Raw genomic sequence first — 17,718 nt, forward strand, 5'->3', positions numbered from 1 at the left:
TTGCCAGAAGGAGAAGAGAGAGAACCTATTTGAAAACCTATTTTAAGAAATGACAGAAAACTTCCCCTATCTGGTGAAAGAAATAGACTTACAAGTCCAGGAAGCACAGAGAGTGTGGGAAACTGCCTATTGTCTTCACTTGCAGAGAAGTGTGGGCAAGGAGCCGGAATGCTGGTGACCCTTGAGCCCTGGCAAAGGTCAGAGCTATGCACGCACTGTTTAGTTGAGACAATGGTAGCTGAAGCAACTTCCCCACCAGATAGTCAAGTAAATCCTTACTGATAAGATAGTGTGTCTGTTACTGGAAATTGCCTGCCTAAGGGCTATAGGTGTATCCCAAATTGAATAAAAGGATGGCAAGGCCTGAGCCCAGGGGAATCCATCTTCTTGCTTTGGGCTCCTGTCTGGCCCCCCAATTTCCAAATTATTATTTGTCTCATCTCTGTCATTTGCATGTGGCTTTTTCTCCAGAGCCCAAGCCTAAACCATGCGGGATGTGGGTCATTCACAAGAGAGTCCTTAAACAAGAGGAACCCAAAAAGGACCACACCAAGACACATCATAATTTAAATGCCAAGAGTTAAAGACGAAGAGAAAATCTTAAAAGCGGCAAGAAAAAAGCAGTTAGCTACCTACAAGGGAGCACCCATACAACTGTCAGCTGATTTTTCAACAGAAACTATGCAGGCCAGAAGGGAGAGGCAAGAAATATTCAAAGTGATGAAGAGCAAGGACCTACAATCAAGATTACTCTACCCAGCAAAGCTATCATTTAGCATTGAAGGTCAGATAAAGAGCTTCACAGACAAGAAGAAGCTAAAGGAGTTCATCACCACCAAACCAGTATTACATGAAATGTTGAAGAGTATTCTTCAAGAAGAGAAAGAGAAAGGAACAGGAGAAGGAGAAGGAGAAGGAGAAGGAGAAGGAGAAGGAGAAGGAGAAGGAGAAGGAGAAGGAGAAGGAGAAGGAGAAGAAATAAAAAATATGAAAAATAAAATGGCAATATATACATATCTATCAACAATTAAATCTAAAAATAAAAATAAATGAACAAGGAATATAATGAACAAAATAAACTGATGAATAAAATAGATCCAGAGGCATGCAAACATGTAACAGACTGATGAATCTCAGAGGAAGGGGGGAGAGGGGTGGAAAGAGATTAACCAAAGAATTTATATACATTTATGCATTACCTATGGACACATACAATAGGGGGATGAAGCCTGGGGCAGGGTAGGAACTGGGTGGAGGGGGACAACGGGAGAAGGAAAGGAGGACATCTGTAATATTCTTAAGAATAAAGATTTTAAAATAGATTAAATTAAAATTTTACAGGGGGAAAAAAGAGATAATGATCAAATTAAAACCCATTGGAGGCCTCTAGTGTTTGAAATCAAACTTAATTCTAAGATTTTGAACTAGATACTTGGCTAATAATTGTATGATTAACCTCAATAGGAAAGTCAAAAGAGAACACTAGTGGAACATAAAATAGATTTTAAATTTAATTTTGGATACTACTGTGCTATATGGAATGTCTACAATGCATGTCTAGTTGACTTTTGGAAAGTAGAAAGGAAGCTGGAGGCTGAAAAATATGAACTTAGGAACCTATAAATTTAGTATAATATTTACTAAAAAGTTCATATTAAAGATTACTTATAATTATGCAAGTAAAAACTGTTTGAAACACAAAACCATTGCCATTCTATAATTTTTCACACAGAAGGGAGAGTTGTACTCCTGGAGAAAATGAGATTTCTGAGGTGTAGTGTTTAATAAAGAGAACAATAGAAGAATGAAATGGAATATTTTAAAAAGACTGAGCACTTAGGAGATAAGAATAGAAGACAACTTTGGGTATTTCAGAGCAACGTAACATGCTTTCCCAGCTGTCAAGGAGAAGAAATTTCAAGGGTAAAGTCCATTAAAGAACTGAGTAGATTGAGAGTGAATAAATGGCTATTAAAGTTGACAATGTGTAGATCTTGAGAAGGTAATCTCAAATAGAATGAGAAAGATACAAAACAATTAATGGATTTAAAGCCACATAGATAAAGATGAAAGGGGAACTAAAGATGTTTGGCAATAAAGGGAAAGGACAGAGGGAAGTAGAATCGGATATGGGAATAGATGTATATGTTAAGCAGGATGTGAGATTCTAGACTGGAAAAAAATATCTTTGAGAATAATATCACTTATATAACAGGAAGAGCTGGGTCAAGGACAAAGAGACAACTTTGTTTTATAGTAGAAACATCTTTTTTTATTCTCTAAATTTGAAGGGAATCACAAATTGGCAAGCTGAGGAGAAGGGCAAGTGCCCTGAATCTTCAAATAAATAGGAAGAATAATCATTTGATGAGGAATAAGAATAGCACTTGAGGAAGAGGAAAATATGGAATTGGGAAGGTAAGGGGAAAGACAAGAAAATATGCATAACAACTACTCTTCTGAATATTTCTTGAGAGAACCAGTAAGAAATTTAAAGGGGAGGGCTGTGGCACACTGCTATGGACTGCATTAAAACTAGCATAACATTTTGCTAAGATCTGAGAAATTCCTTGTGTTCTCCTTATGGAGTTGTGCAGCCACGGATAAAAATCAAATTGTACAGGCAGAAGAAAACCCTGGTAAATTAGAAAATCAAGAGTGCTCTTCAAACTTTTTTTTTTTTTTTTTTTGCCTGAAAACAATGCATTCAAGTTAGAGTCTAGATTTCTACACTTCAGCTTTATTATGAGACTAGAGGCCCGTTGCATGAAGAGATTCGTGCAATAGGCCTTCCCTTCCCCTGGCTGCCAGCACCGGTTTTCCTCCGGCATCTGGGACCCAGGCCTTCGCTCTGGACGGAGCCCGCGGTCTTCGTGGTTCCAAACAGAGCCTTCGGTCTTGGCTCTGCTGCTTCGCCCCTACGTATGCCATCTTTGTTGGGTTAATTTGCATACTCTCCTGATTGGCTGGTGAGCGTAGCAGAGGGACAGTTAATTTACATGTTTGTCTATTATTAGGTAAGATAAACAAATTAATTTGGGGATCATTCTTGGACCAAGTCCCATTCTTTTAGTATTATTGCAGTGGGAAATTATTTCCAAATTTTCTAAATGATGATTTCATAAATGAAATTTTAAAATATTATTCACAAGGCAATGACTGCCTGTTTTGACTAAAGAAGTTGATCTTTGGACACTTTGTTTAATAAGAATTTGAAAAAGTTAGCTGTGATATTTTCATATTTGCAGTTCTATAGCTGGAGCCATGAAAGAAGTATTACAGGGAGGTCTACTTATGACTATATTTCTAGTTAAAATAAGTCAATATAGATATTTCTAATAAGTAAGAAACTTTAAGGAAAGAATATGACCACAGAGATTCTGAATTTTTTGCTGTAGTTTGTTTCTAAAACTATGCAGAATTTGTATACAGTTTTAGGCAAAGAGAAAAATAATAAATTCAAATTTATATTTAAATTTTTCTGAAAATAAAATCTATGCACACACACACACACACACACACCTCGAGCTTGCAAAACTAAATGGAAGAACAGTAGCATTCTAAAATTCTTAGAGTGGATACATGTTTTGTTTGTAGCAGAAAATAATTTTCGTGGGGAAAAAAAAGAGAAAAGAAACAAAGGAATGAAAAGGGAGAGGAGAGCCCTAGCTGGTTTGGCTCAGTGGATAGAGCATTGGCCTGTAGACTGAAGTGTCTCAGGTTTGATTCCAGTCAAGGGCACATGCCTGGGTTGCAGGCTCGATTCCCAGTAGAGGGCGTGCAGGAGGCGGCCGATCAACAATTCTCTTTCATCACTGATGCTTCTATCTCTCCCTCTCCCTTCCTCTCTCTGAAATCAATACAAAAATATATTTTTTTAAAAAAGGCGAGAAGAACTTTAAAAAATGAAAGTGGTCAGAAGACCAAATTTTAAAAAAAATTATAGTCTAAAACACTTGCCAATTAGGCATTAAGTCCAGTGTTGGTCAGTCTCTCACCTCTAACTTTATTTTTTCTCAAATTTAGTTTGTTCCTGAGTTATTCACTAATATCCTCACAAATTCCTATATTAAACGTATTTTCTCATTAGACCCAAAAGGGGAAAATGCTTAGAATAAACCAATTATTGTTCAGATATAGCCTTTGGGAACTTAGCACATATCACTGAATTTATACAGGAGCAATATTTACTATGAAACTCTTTAAACCAGGCATAGTTAGAAAGTTTGAAGCTTTGTAAAAAAACACTTCAAACAAGCCATTACATTGGATTAAAAAACAACACCACCAAAAAATTTGCTGAATGTAATGGATGCTTTCTGTACAAAATATTAAGTATGAGTCCTATATGTCTTTGTAACCTCGGCAAAATCAAATATTTTAATTTGCTAGCTTCCAGGTTATTAGCTTATGAGCAAATAATATAAAAGTAAAAAGCTTCAGGCACATCCCCAAGCCTTTTCAAATAATACTTTACTTTAAGATGCTATTAACTCTGATCCAGATATAGTTTTCAAGCCAAATAAATGAATCATTGCCTACCATTTTGGGCTTTTAAAAATGATAATAAGTTAAACCTGTACTCAGATATGACAATGAAGCTTGTTTTTATTAAAACAAGTCTACTCCTTGATTTATGAAGTCTGATTCTCTAAAGCTGTTGATATATGTTTTTAATCATATCAGCATTAAATTTTAAATAGCCCATTTTCTTTATTGTCTTATTTCATTTTTTACATCTTTTCTTACATTTAAGTTTTGGGGGATTGGCTGTTGGTAATGCAACAGCTTTAAACTCATGGCTAAGCTGTCATGATTTACTAAGATCGCAAAATGCAAGCAGTCATTTGCAGGAGCTTGTGTTAACAGAAAACATATTTGTAAATACAAAATTATTTTTTTGCCCTAGGGTTTTATTTCTCTTAATGTTTCTTTTCCTCTTACTTCCTTTTCTTTTTCTTATCTATGTTGACAATTCCCATCTCTCCTGGCCTAACACATGCTCTTCTCTGCATTCACTAGACTAGACTGTTACTTATCCTATCATAGGCTTGGTTGTTAAGTGGAAAAATTCCAAATGCATGTCTATGATCTAAAATAAAGAAGGGGAGGCATAAGGATGAAAAGCTCAGAAAATGGTGCTTCTGTCACCTGGTGCAAGGAGCTGTTATCGCTATATCCGGGCTTTGAATTATGATTTCATAATGTACATTTTTTTAAGTTTTAACTAGGTTTCCATTGTTCCAATAAAATCCAATGGACAATTTGGGCTTTAACTTAGAGATCATTTGCAGTAGTAAAAATATGGAAATAATGGTGACATTTCTGCCCTTCATTTGTAAGTATGCGTTCAAACTAATGTTATCCATGTTATTCAGCTCCAATGAACCACTTTGGGGAATGGACCAAGACCAAAAACAGACACTTATTTAATAACCTATACTTAAAGGTATACAATTTTATAATTGTTATAAAATTCCTCTTGCCTATTTATTGGACTCATGTAGGCATGAGGAAACTTTCTGATTAGTTTGTTACTATTACTATCAGTTCTTTATTTTAAATATTGAAGATATGGTTCATCTTTCTTATATATAGAATTAGAGGCCCAGTGCACAAAATTTGTCCCTCAGCCCAGCCTGCACCTTCACACAATCGGGACCCCTCAGGGGATGTCCGACTGCCAGTTTAGGCCCAATCCTGCAGGGGTCGGACAGCCCTCTCGCAATTCAGGACCGCTGGCTCCTAACCGCTGGCCTGCCTGCCTGCCAGATCGCCCCTAACCACTCGCCTGCCTGCCTGATCACCCCTAACCACCTCTGTCTCAGCCCCTGCCACTGCAGCTTCATCCAGAAGGACATCTGGAATGACATCCGGAAGGTCATTTGGCTGTCCGGTTTAATTAGTATATTATGCTTTTATTATTACAGATAATGCTGTTTGGATTTCCTTCATCTAGCAAAAAATCATAGTTTTCCAATTTATAATGAAGTAAAGCAAATTTAATAAGCAAAAACAGAAATAATTTACATTCTTAAGAAATTCTTAAGTGATAGTAAGAAAAAAGATCAGTGTAACAATTTTTCACACTGTATATAATTTACTATGATAGAAAGCAAATTATAAAGGACTCTATTAAACGTATCAATGCTTTACATTAAAGCTGTGAGTTAATTTAAATGATTAAAATAATTTAAAAGAAAAAGTTAAATTCTCACCATGAGTAGTATCAACGTTTACTGAATTAAAATTACCCATCAACAGAAGCATGGACATCTCTGTTATTGAGTAACATACAATTAATCTACCAATACTAATGTAAGCAAACCTAACCTTGAAACACTCTGAGAAGTATCAGACAAAAAAAAACCTAATTCATTATCATTGCGATATAAGCAACTAAAACTGGTTTTAAGTCATATTTTTGAGATGTAAAGTAGCAGAGACCTGCAATTAAGTATGATATGACAATTGAAAGAATATTAAAATTAAACTTATGTACAAAGTTACAAATATCTATAGAAATTTTAGTACACATTAACAAGAATCTGTAGTTTTCAGATGTCTGTAAATGTATTTAAATAACAATCTTTTTCCTTAAGAAATAATATACCCTTTTTATTTTTATGCATTATGTACAATAAAAGAAAGAAGCAGTGTGCAGTGATGTGGTTGAAAGGTTATTATTACTCCAATGACAGAAACAAAAGCATATTATCTCTTGGATGATGTCAATGAAAGGGTATCATTACTTTTTCTGAAAAGAACATTCTGGCAAGTAAACACACAAGTACTGTATTTATTACATTTCATTCCATATGTATCTCCAAGGAAATCAGAAAGAAATGCAATTAGTTTGTGATGTTGTGAGAAAAAAATCTTTTGTTTCATTTGTTCAACAAAAATCTTTCAGTCAATTATATTTTCATCAAATTTCCCTTCATATCATAGCATTCCATTTTGCCATCCACTCTATATTTTCTCACACATACCTTAAAGTTATCTTGTTACAGAGAGTGAAAATAAAAATCCAAATTCCAAAAGAAAGTGTTTAACTTCCAATGTTAAGTCTATCAAAGGCTTATGCATATTAAACATAATCATGCCCTGGCTCCACAAAATATCACGTGCAGGTGCGCATGTACAGTGCGATCGAAACTTCGTGGCCCATGTGCAGAAGTCGGTATTTTGTGGAAGAGCCAGTATTTTGTGGAAGAGCCACACTCAAGGGGCCAAAGAGCTGCATGTGGCTCGCGAGACGTGGTTTGCCGAGCCACAGTTTGCTGACCACTGCCCTAGCTGGTTTAGCTGAATAGATAGAGTGTCAGCCCATGGACTGAAGGGTTCTGGGTTCAATTTCAGTCAAGGGCAGGTAACTTGGTTGCAGGCTTGATCCCCAGCCCTGGTCGGGGCACGTGTGGGAGGCAACCTATCTAGACACATCCATGTTTCTTTCTCTCTGTCCCTCCCCCTCCCTTCCACTCTCTCTAAAAATCAATGGAAAAATACCCTCAGGTGAGGATTTAAAAAATAAATAAATAAACAGAATTATGTATACTGTATCCTTATAAGCCTCTGGAAATAAGCATGCTATTCTAAGAAATGCCATTGTAATATGTAAATAAATAAATATTTCCAAAATGTTAGATTTTTGTAAACAAAATATAAGTTAATTTGTTATTTAAATTATTTTTATTAGTTCCTTGGAAATCAGTGATCACTATTGTTTGCATTTTTCCAAGTGAGCTGTCGGGCTTAGAGACTTAAATACGACTAAGATGCTATAGGTACAACCGATTACAACTAAAATAATATAATTCAAAAGCAGGACTCTTTTTACATGGAAAGGTAGCAGCTGATTCTTGATATATGTTAACCCTAATGTTTTCTTCATCAAACTTCCTTCCAAATCTGCAAAGTACCAACCAAAAAAATTCGATAGAAAACTACAAACTCCAAAGCATATGCATGCCTTACCTATTATCAGTTTGCTATCTAGGATAAAATATGTGGTTTCCACAGGCACAAAGCTTTCACCATGAAAGTGAAGAAAGGTACAGCTAGGCATGCTAAGTAGCATCTTCCAGTTGCCTATTGCAGCTGCTATGAAGTAGAGGAAGCATGTAAGTAAATAATGGTTCGGAAAATACACATACTTTACCTTCCAATCTTACAGACACTGTTTGATCAAACTGGTGATGAGTGGATCAATTAAAAATAATCACCTTTATATTTCTTTAGTCCCTTTCTTGAGATTTCTTCTTGTTTCTTCCCCCCCACCCCTGCATAGATGATAATTGTCTGCTCTTTTACTTTCCTTCCCCTCAGATGTTTTGATATTATTATTATTATTATTATTACTAGAGGCCTGGTGCACAAAAATTTGTGCACTCGGGGGGTGGTGGGGGGATCCCTCAGCCCGGCCAGTACCCTCTCACAGTCTGGGACCCCTCGGGGGATGTCCACCTGCTGGCTTAGGCCCGCTCTCTGGGGGATTGGGCCTAAGCTGGCAGTCAGACATTCCTCTGGCAGCCTGGGAGTTCTCGGGAGATGTCCACTTGCCAGCAGGGAGCAGGCCTAAGCTGTAGTCAGATATCCTTAGCGCTGCTGAGGAGATGTGAGAGGCTCCCGTCACCACCACTGTGCTTGTAGCCATCAGCCTGACTTGTGGCTGAGCAGAGCTCCCCCTGTGGGAGCATACTGACCACCAGGGGGCAGCTCCTGCATTGAGCGTCTGCCCCCTGGTGGTCAGTGTGTGTTATAGTGACCAGTCATTCCCAGTCGTTCTGCTGTTAGGGTCAATTTGCATATTACCCTTTTATTATATAGGACAGAGGCCTGGTGTACGGGTGTGGGGTCGACTGGTTTGCCCTGAAGGGTGTCCTGGATCAGGGTGGGGGTCCCGCTGGGGTGCCTGGCCAGCCTGGGTGAGGGGCTGAGGGCCATTTTCAGGCTGCCCACAGCACCTTCAGGGTGGGGGAGTCCCACTGGGGTGCCTGGCCAGCCTAGATGAGAGGCTGATGGCCATTTTCAGGCTGGCCATGCCTCCCGGCGACCCAAGCTCCCAGCCTCTCTTTTTCTTTTTCTTTTTTTTCCTGGGATTTATTTATCTTCTATAATTGAAACTTTGTAGCCTTGAGTGGAGCCCAGGGGCAACCTGGTCTCCCAGCCCCTCCTTAAGTGGAGGCCATGGTGGCTGGAAGCAACTATCTGGGATTTATTTATCTTCTATAATCGAAACTTTGTATGTAGCCTTGAGCGGAGCTGATGGCCGGATAGGGCAGGTGGAAAGCTTGGCTTCCTCCGTCGCCAGAGGCAACCCAAGCCTCCTGCTCACTCTAGCTCCGTGGCCGCTGCCATCTTAGTTGGGTTAATTTGCATACTCACTCCTTGTTTGGCTGGTGGGCGTGGCTGGTGGGCGTGGCTTGAGCGTAGCATGTTTCTCTTTTATTATATAGGATTATTAGTGACATGGTGCACAGATTCAAGCACATTGAAAGGAAATTAATTAGAAGGTGGCTGGCAGGGTGAGATGCCCTGGAGCCAACCTCCCGCGGTCCCTCCCAGGCATCTGCAGAGTGAGTAGGGTCCTTCCAGCAGGTGGGGTCCCTCGGCCTGGCCTGCAGGGGTAGGGTGAAACCGGCTCTCAGACAGCCCCCAAGGGATCCCAGAGTGCGAGAGGGCACTCTGCAAAGTTGCTGTCATACAGAATGTAGAACACAAACGCAAATGTGCAGTAAACCAGATTGGGGCCAACAGTGCCCCAGCAACAACATAACCCATGGCCAAAGGTGGAATGACACGGCCCTGTGAGGAATCGGGCTCCCTCCTCTCTGGTTTTGGGGTGCATCACCTGAGAACCACCGCTGCCAAGTCATTGCAGTTTGGCAGCTCCTGTGTTGAGCATCTGCCCTCTGGTGGTCAGTGCTTGTCATAGCAACCGGTTGGATGGGCGGAGGGACACTTAGAATATTAGCCTTTTATATATATAATTAGTGGATTGTCAGTCCCATTTATTTTTAATTCTCTAGGACAAAGATCCTGGTCATTTCCCTCTCTGTTTTAGACTAGGTATAGCCTCAGCTTTCTTCACAAACTCTAAAAATGAACCATCATTTACTATACTTATGGCAAGAATGAATTTCCAGCTTTCCCATTAATTCTTCTGTATTAACCAAGTGTGTATAATAAGAGTTAAATTGTTGAGGATTATATGGCAGACACCATGGTAAGCACTGCACATGTCTTAGCTCATCGAATTTTCCCAACTACACTATGAGTTATATACAATTATTGTTCTTATTTTGCATATAAGGAAACTGAAGTACAGAGAGATTAAGTAACTTTAACCTGTTCACACAGTTAATATAGGCAGAGCCGGGATATAAAGCCAACCTCTTTACTCTATGGAACTGCTTCTTTAACCACCATATCACTAACATTTGTGTCTTTCTCCTAAGCCTTCATGAAGCTCAAAAATCATGCCTACAGAATATGGACTTTAAAGTAAGTGATAGAATATTTTATTATTTGGGGGCTAAAAAGCATGAAGGGCAGGAAACAATGTCTATTGTGAGTGATTTAAATTGGCATTAGACTAAAGGGCCTAAAGTAAATAATATTGTAGAAGCCATTCTGGGTTCCTTTGGCTACCACAACGCATGCTAAAAATACATAAAATCTCTGCATTACTGAATATTGGACACTGGGAGGTGGATACTAAATTAAACATTGGATCCTTCTTCAATTCCTAAATAATTCAGACATTGAAGCATTTATCAAAAAGTTGGATATCAAAATATCAGCACTGTTGACAACAGTACTAGATTGGAGGATGTGATTTAAAACTATAACTCTATGGGCTTCCTGGTACCCTACCTAAGTATAGACCTTGAGACTCTCCATTGGAAGGTGATTTTGTTCTCTGGAAATGGACAACCTTGCCCAGCCAGCTGGAAGCAGAATTCTGGCTTCAATGACTTACTGTGTGCAAAGGTAGATGTCAAATAGGTGAGTAACCTAACAGCCAACAACATTGAGCAATGGCATTATACCCTAACCTTTCACCATCAGTTAATCACTTCTTTTCTTTTCTTTTCTTTTCTTTTCTTTTCTTTTCTTTTCTTTTCTTTTTTGTTTGCCAATGGGAGGATGGAGTTATGAGGGAGAGAAAGAGTTACTCTAGACAATATGTTACTTTATATGTTCATGAAATTCTTATAATGCATAGCAAGTACAAAATGGCAAAGATATTTTAACGAATTCAAAAAGATTGTTCTTGAATTATTTTCAAATAATGTAGTAATATATTACAGATGCTAATATAGGCTATTATATAAAATATATAATCTCTAAAAAGATACCACACAGACTTTACACACACACACACACACACACACACACATATATATATATATACACACACATATATATATCTGTAAATATATACATTTTAATAAATATTTTAAAATTATATATTTTCAGACTATTGAACAAATCCTTATTTTATTGACTGCAACCTAATGGCATCTAAGTGGTGGGAAACAGCTGACTTCTGTTACTTCTGCCTAGACCCATCCGATAGGAGGAATCATGCATTTAAAAGGGTGTGTGCCACAGTAGCATATAATTAATATAATAAATAGTATCAGGACACCGAATTTTTATAATACTCTCTTTTATATCTGTATATTTTCATTATTTTGTTATTAACAGAGAAAATGTGTTGGGGTTTTCTTGAGGGTAGTGTTAACTCATGACTCGTGTTGGAACTCCAGATGTACAATGAGGACCACCAGTAGGTAACACTAAAATATTTTAACGCCAGAGGAAGAAGACTAGTGGCAATTGAAATCTACAACATTTTAGCAAATGTATCGTAAGGACATGCTTCTACATAGATACAACACCACTGTCGCAACAAAAATATTAATAATTTTATAATGCCAGCTACTTCAGTCATTATTCAAATTTTCCCAATTACGTTTAAAATATATAGTTTTTTAAAATTCTAATATCCATGTAAAGAGCAGTACATTGCCAGAAATATTGTTATGTTTCAAAATCACCTTTATTCCAGAGTCTTTCTACTCTTTAGAGAGCATTATTTCTTTTTCCTTGACTTGGACTTTTGAAAAAGTCCTGGCTTTGGGAATGTTTCAAAGTACAAACTTGTCTGATTGATTCATAATAGTGCCATTTAACTAGTTTCTCTAATTACAATATTGTAAACGACAAGTTCGGTAGATGCTTTATTTAGAATAAACATTATTGGCAAGACTTTATTGCTAATGATTTATATATTTTATATTGCAGAGCAGAGGCAACTCAAGCTGTCAGCTCATCCTATTATTAGCATCTGCTGTAATTGCCTGCTTGGGTTGGGTATTGACTGACAGATCTTTCCATAGCAAAGGTACATTTTACCCTTTACAATTAGAAAGCAATCTATGTGGTGATATTTTATCACTGTGAGACTATCATGCTTCCCAGCAATCTATTAGCTCAGACTTTAGCCTCCACTGATGCTTCTGCCTGAACATCAAATATTATATTGATGATGCAATAGTGATTTTTATATATATATATTATTGATTTTTTTACAGAGAGGAAGGGAGAGAGATAGAGAGCCAGAAACATCGATGAGAGAGAAACATCGATCAGCTGCCTCCTGCACACCCCCTACTGGGGATGTGCCCGCAACCAAGGTACATGCCCTTGACCGGAATCGAACCGGGGACCCTTCAGTCCGCGGGCCGACACTCTATCCACTGAGCCAAACAGGTTAGGGCTGCAATAGTGATTTGTAACATCTATTTTTCTACATTTATTAGTCTCTATTAATAAAATAGTAAGTACTCGGCATTGACTGTGCATCTCAGTTGGTTTCCGTGCCTCAATGCCTCCTTCCCTGCTTTGCAATCCATCTGCCAGAATACAGCACAGCTGTTTTTGACCCATGTCACTTTTCCAAAACCTTAAGTTTGCTCTGAAATCAAATACATAAAAAGTGGAATTACATGGAGAATACCAAAATGCTTCTGAGAAACAGCCAAACCTCTGAGGTGTGCCATATTTAAAAATAAACAAACCAAAAGTTAAAATAAAAAGCAATAAATAAGCTAACAGATGAATACTTCAATGGATTCTCATGGACCATAATATGAAATTTAAACTTTTCTAGACATTTTCCTATGCAGAACTCTTTCTTTAAGCAGCTTCAGATGAGCATTTTCCAAGTCATGTGTTACGTACATCTACAATGAGGTCCAAGAGGGATAATTTGAGGACAGCTAAATAAAGGACGCTTTATAAATGTGTAGACAGGTTCATAAAGAGAAATAGTATAGAGTCATGAGACTTGCAACAGGTGAGGAGCACAGCCAGCCCTAGAAGGCAGCCCTAGTAAGGGGTCGCTCTCTGGGAAGGGCCATCTGAAAGTAGCTGTGGTCTTGGGTTGAGGAATGCAGCAAATCTGTGGTGACCTCTTCCTTTGAAAAAGGAGCCGAGGAATAAATGCCATAACTGCTCTCTCCTCTCAATCTTCCCTCCTCAGAGTGCACATGTCCCAGCTGGACCAAACACAACCAAAACCAAACGCAGGGCATTTGAACATGAACTCCAGAAAGATCATCGTCTGGGACGTGGTACAGTGTAGAGAAGAGTGGAGAGTGAATCTGGGGGGGCCAGCAAGGGGAACTATCCAACCCATCATAGGCTGCTAATAGTTGTTATATGTGACAGGAAAGAAAGGTACGTTGAAAAAATAACTGCTGGTTGACATAAAGCTTAATAGATATATGCACCTATATCTGTTATACATATCCCAGGGTATGAGAAAACATATAATATGCAGTGTTTTTAAAACTTCATTTTTAATCAGCGCTTTTTAAAGACACAGGTGCTTAACAGAAATTATAGAGCAAAGATACACTAGAGGTACAATGTCCAGTTTGCGTAATTCTCTCCATATTGTACACTTGGGAGTAGAAACTGTATCTTTCATCTCTCTGTTCCCATTGCCTGAGATATAAACATTTACCAAGTGAGTAGAATGAATCAGCTGTAATTTAACATTCAAGGCTCTCCTATTAATATTTCCAATATTATTTACATCTGTTTCTCTACTCCTGCCAAACTATTCTTGATACACATCCTATACTTTCTCCATGTGGTAGCTTTGATAGTCCTTTGTTCTCAATCAAGAACAGAATTTCTCAAGCTTGGTCCACTTGACTTTAGGCCAGATTATGCTTTACTGTGGGGGCTATCCTCTGAATTGTAGGACATTTAGCAACATCCCAGTAGATGCCAGAGTACTTTTTCAGCTGTGACAACAAAAAATGTCTTCAGACATTGCTGAATGTCCCCAGAGGATGGGGATGGGCGTGGTTACCCCTGTTGAGAACCACCGTTCTAAAATACCACTTCTCCCACAATTCAGTGTTACAGCGTGCAGATGTCTTGTAAAAGTGTACACCTGAAACCTGTATAATCTTATTAACCTGCGTCACCCCAATAAATTCAATAAAAATTAAATTAAATAAATAACACTTCTCCCTTTTTTCTATTAAATATAAAGGTACCTCTAAGATGTAACTTTACATGGACTGTATGTTTCCTGAAATTATATATGATGTCTCCCTTTTCTCAGCCATTGTAAGAATTACTTTAACCTTCTCTATAGCATTTGTCACTTTCCACCATGAATTTAATTTCTTGAATTCTTGAATCCTCTTATTAGATGAAAATACCATGAGAATGAGAACATTTCATCTTCCCCAGTGTACCTGGTGATGCATCTTTGTAGGCTACAGTATAATATCAACAAGTAATTTTTAAATGAATACATATCTTCATTTTTCCATATGCAGAACTGTCATCATATAGGCACAATCTCTCTTTGAATTAAGTAAAGGTATTTAGAGAAAGATGAATCAACATGGATCTAACATGGCAAATCTCTTTTTGTAATACAGAGCTGGGAGAAATACTTGCTCACTTGCTGGAATATGAGAGGTTTAGGACTGTGAGAAAAATAAAGTTCAGAAACACAAGGTATCCATGATTTTACAGTGTAAACATCAAGATTCAAAGAAGGACTTCATATACTTTTCATAAGTATTGTTTTTTAAATTCCTAATTAATATAGGGATCCAAATGATCATGTAAAATATATTGAGGAGACCAAATATATGGTTTTCGTTGGTTAATATTTACCATAAACATTTACTTTTAATAATGGGGCCTATAAATTGTTTCATCTTCAAAGTGCTCTAAGACATTAATTAATTATTGCAAGACTTCTGTGCAATAAATAATTAAGTATTATTATCACTCTCTTTATTGATGGGAAAATGAAACAAAATTGTTAAGAGCTTTTAGCTAAGGTATTTAGGTCAGCTACAATGTGAAGGATCTAATTCTTCTCAGCATATATATATTTTTTCATTCTAAAACCTGATTTAAGAATCATTTTATGAAATATGTTTTTTCTAATATCAGAGGTATAAATAATAAACTCTCCTCTTTCTACTAAATATTAAACCAACTTCAATCTTCAGGATTCTAGTTCAAGAGCTATAAAACTTTAAAAAGTGGTAAGTGATTCCTAGAAATTACATTTCCATTCCTTCAGCATCATTATTAGTAACTGGATGAAAATTTTCTTCAAGAAAACATGTAATGTTTTCAAAATTCTAGCTCAAAAAGAAATAATTTCAAAACATAGTTAGAAGATATTCTGGGGTTTAAAAACCTAGCGCTTCCCTTGAAAAATAAAATGACACAAAATTTATTATGTTCTGTCATATTTTATAATGTAGCCAGAAGTAAACTATTGGAAAAGTTTTGCATATGTCTGTCAATGTTGTGTTTGTGAGTTTGCTGTTTCTGATGAATTACAGGGTATATTCATAGATTTTGGAAAACAAAGTGCTTGTCCTTTTAATTCCATACAGATTATGGGTGTGTTTTTGTATCTGCACCACCTACTCATAACACAGATATTTAAAATAATACCTGTAGCTGCACACTCAACACAAATGGATCTGTGTTTCCTTGGGAGTGTGAAACATTTGTGTGCCTCCTTTCCAAAGTGCTTATTTAAGGAGCAACTCCTCTCTAAACACCCAGTTCCTACCATCATAACTGGCCTTCTGCTGAGTAGCATTTACTTCTACAAACTAAGTCAACCCACAACAGTTTTACTTCTTAAGAAAATATGAACTAATTCATCAGTTTTTAATTGTATCCATTGTCTGCTTAATAGTTCAGTGTTACAATGCAGGAAGCATTTAAGAAAGGAAGGAGCAAAGAGAGTGAATGGAGAGAGGGGAACTGTGTTGGTGCTTACCATTTCGAATAAAGGCTGTCCGCTCAGTGTGAAGGAAGGTCAGGGAAAGGGAAGGACATGAAGGGAGAGTACTAGGAGTTCCTATAGTAGCAGAGAGGAGTTTTAGGAGAACTATTGCCAGTGCTGTTATTTCTGCATTTGTGGGATGACTCTTCACTACTAACTATAAGGGAAGTCTAGAACTATTGCAGGAGAGAGATATTGTTAACTCCACAAAGAGAGCCACTTCAAAATGCTGCCCTGAAACAGCCTCTTTCTTACTATTTATACATTTTTAGTCATTTGCATGCTTGCCACTGCTATGACATTAATCAGAATGTGTGGGTGAGTGAATCAAGAGGGGAATGAGAAATACTTCTGAAATGATACAGAAAACAACCAATGCTAACATTTCCCCCAAGTTCACACCGAATGTGCCAGAATAAAAATACAATCAGAGATATTTTGTTTGTTCCTTTGTTTTCTTACAGAGGTTATCTGGGTCTCTTTTGAGTGAATAAAATTTTAGCCAAGTGTGACTTACGAGGTATACTAAAAGTAAACCTTAGATTAGGATACTGTTGCCTCTCAAAGTACAAACATCTTATTTTGAAGAGATGAAGGGGACAAGGGAGGGCTGGAAAAATGGATAAGATGCACCTGTTACCTATTTATATGTGTCTGATCATTTATTCTCACAATATACCTATAACATATGTATTTATATACCAGTTTTTATAAATAAAAAAGAATGTCTGAAACTGTTAAGCAAACTGCCCAAGAATAATTGATGAATTTGAGTAGTCATTTTAAACCAGACCTAACTCAGTGGAGCACCTTTCTGTATTTACAATCCTAATATCTTATTACTCATGTATGCCAGTGAAAACATAAAAATCTAATATCTTAATGATAGCACTGAAGCCATGAAAAAGTGGCAAAGTAAAAACAGTGGGGGAAAGGGAAAAGCATTCAACAAAGAGAGCAAAAAAGAGATTCCAGAAGAAAGTTGTGCCCTCTCCAAAAGATTTTAAGAATAAAGAAAACAGCCCTGGCCTGATTTACTCAGTGGTTAGAATGTCAGCCAGGGACTGAAGGGTCTCTGGTCTCAATTCTGGGTCAAGGGCACATAACGTACCTGAGTTGCAGGTTTGATCCCTAACTCTGGTCGGGGCTCATGCGTGAGGCAACCAATCAATGTGCCTCTCTCACATCGATGTTTCTCTCTTACCCCCTCGGCCCTTCCTTCCACTCTGTCTGAAAACAATGGAAGAAATATCCTTCGGGAAGGATTAGAAAAAAGAAGAATGAAAAAAAAATGTAGATCAGGAGTCTGTGAAAGTACCTTGCGACCACCAGACCTGTGAAATGCAGCTTCATGAAAA

This window comes from Myotis nattereri (genome assembly GCF_964212035.1).
Source record: "Myotis nattereri genome assembly, chromosome: 6".
NCBI classification, from domain to species: domain Eukaryota; kingdom Metazoa; phylum Chordata; class Mammalia; order Chiroptera; family Vespertilionidae; genus Myotis; species Myotis nattereri.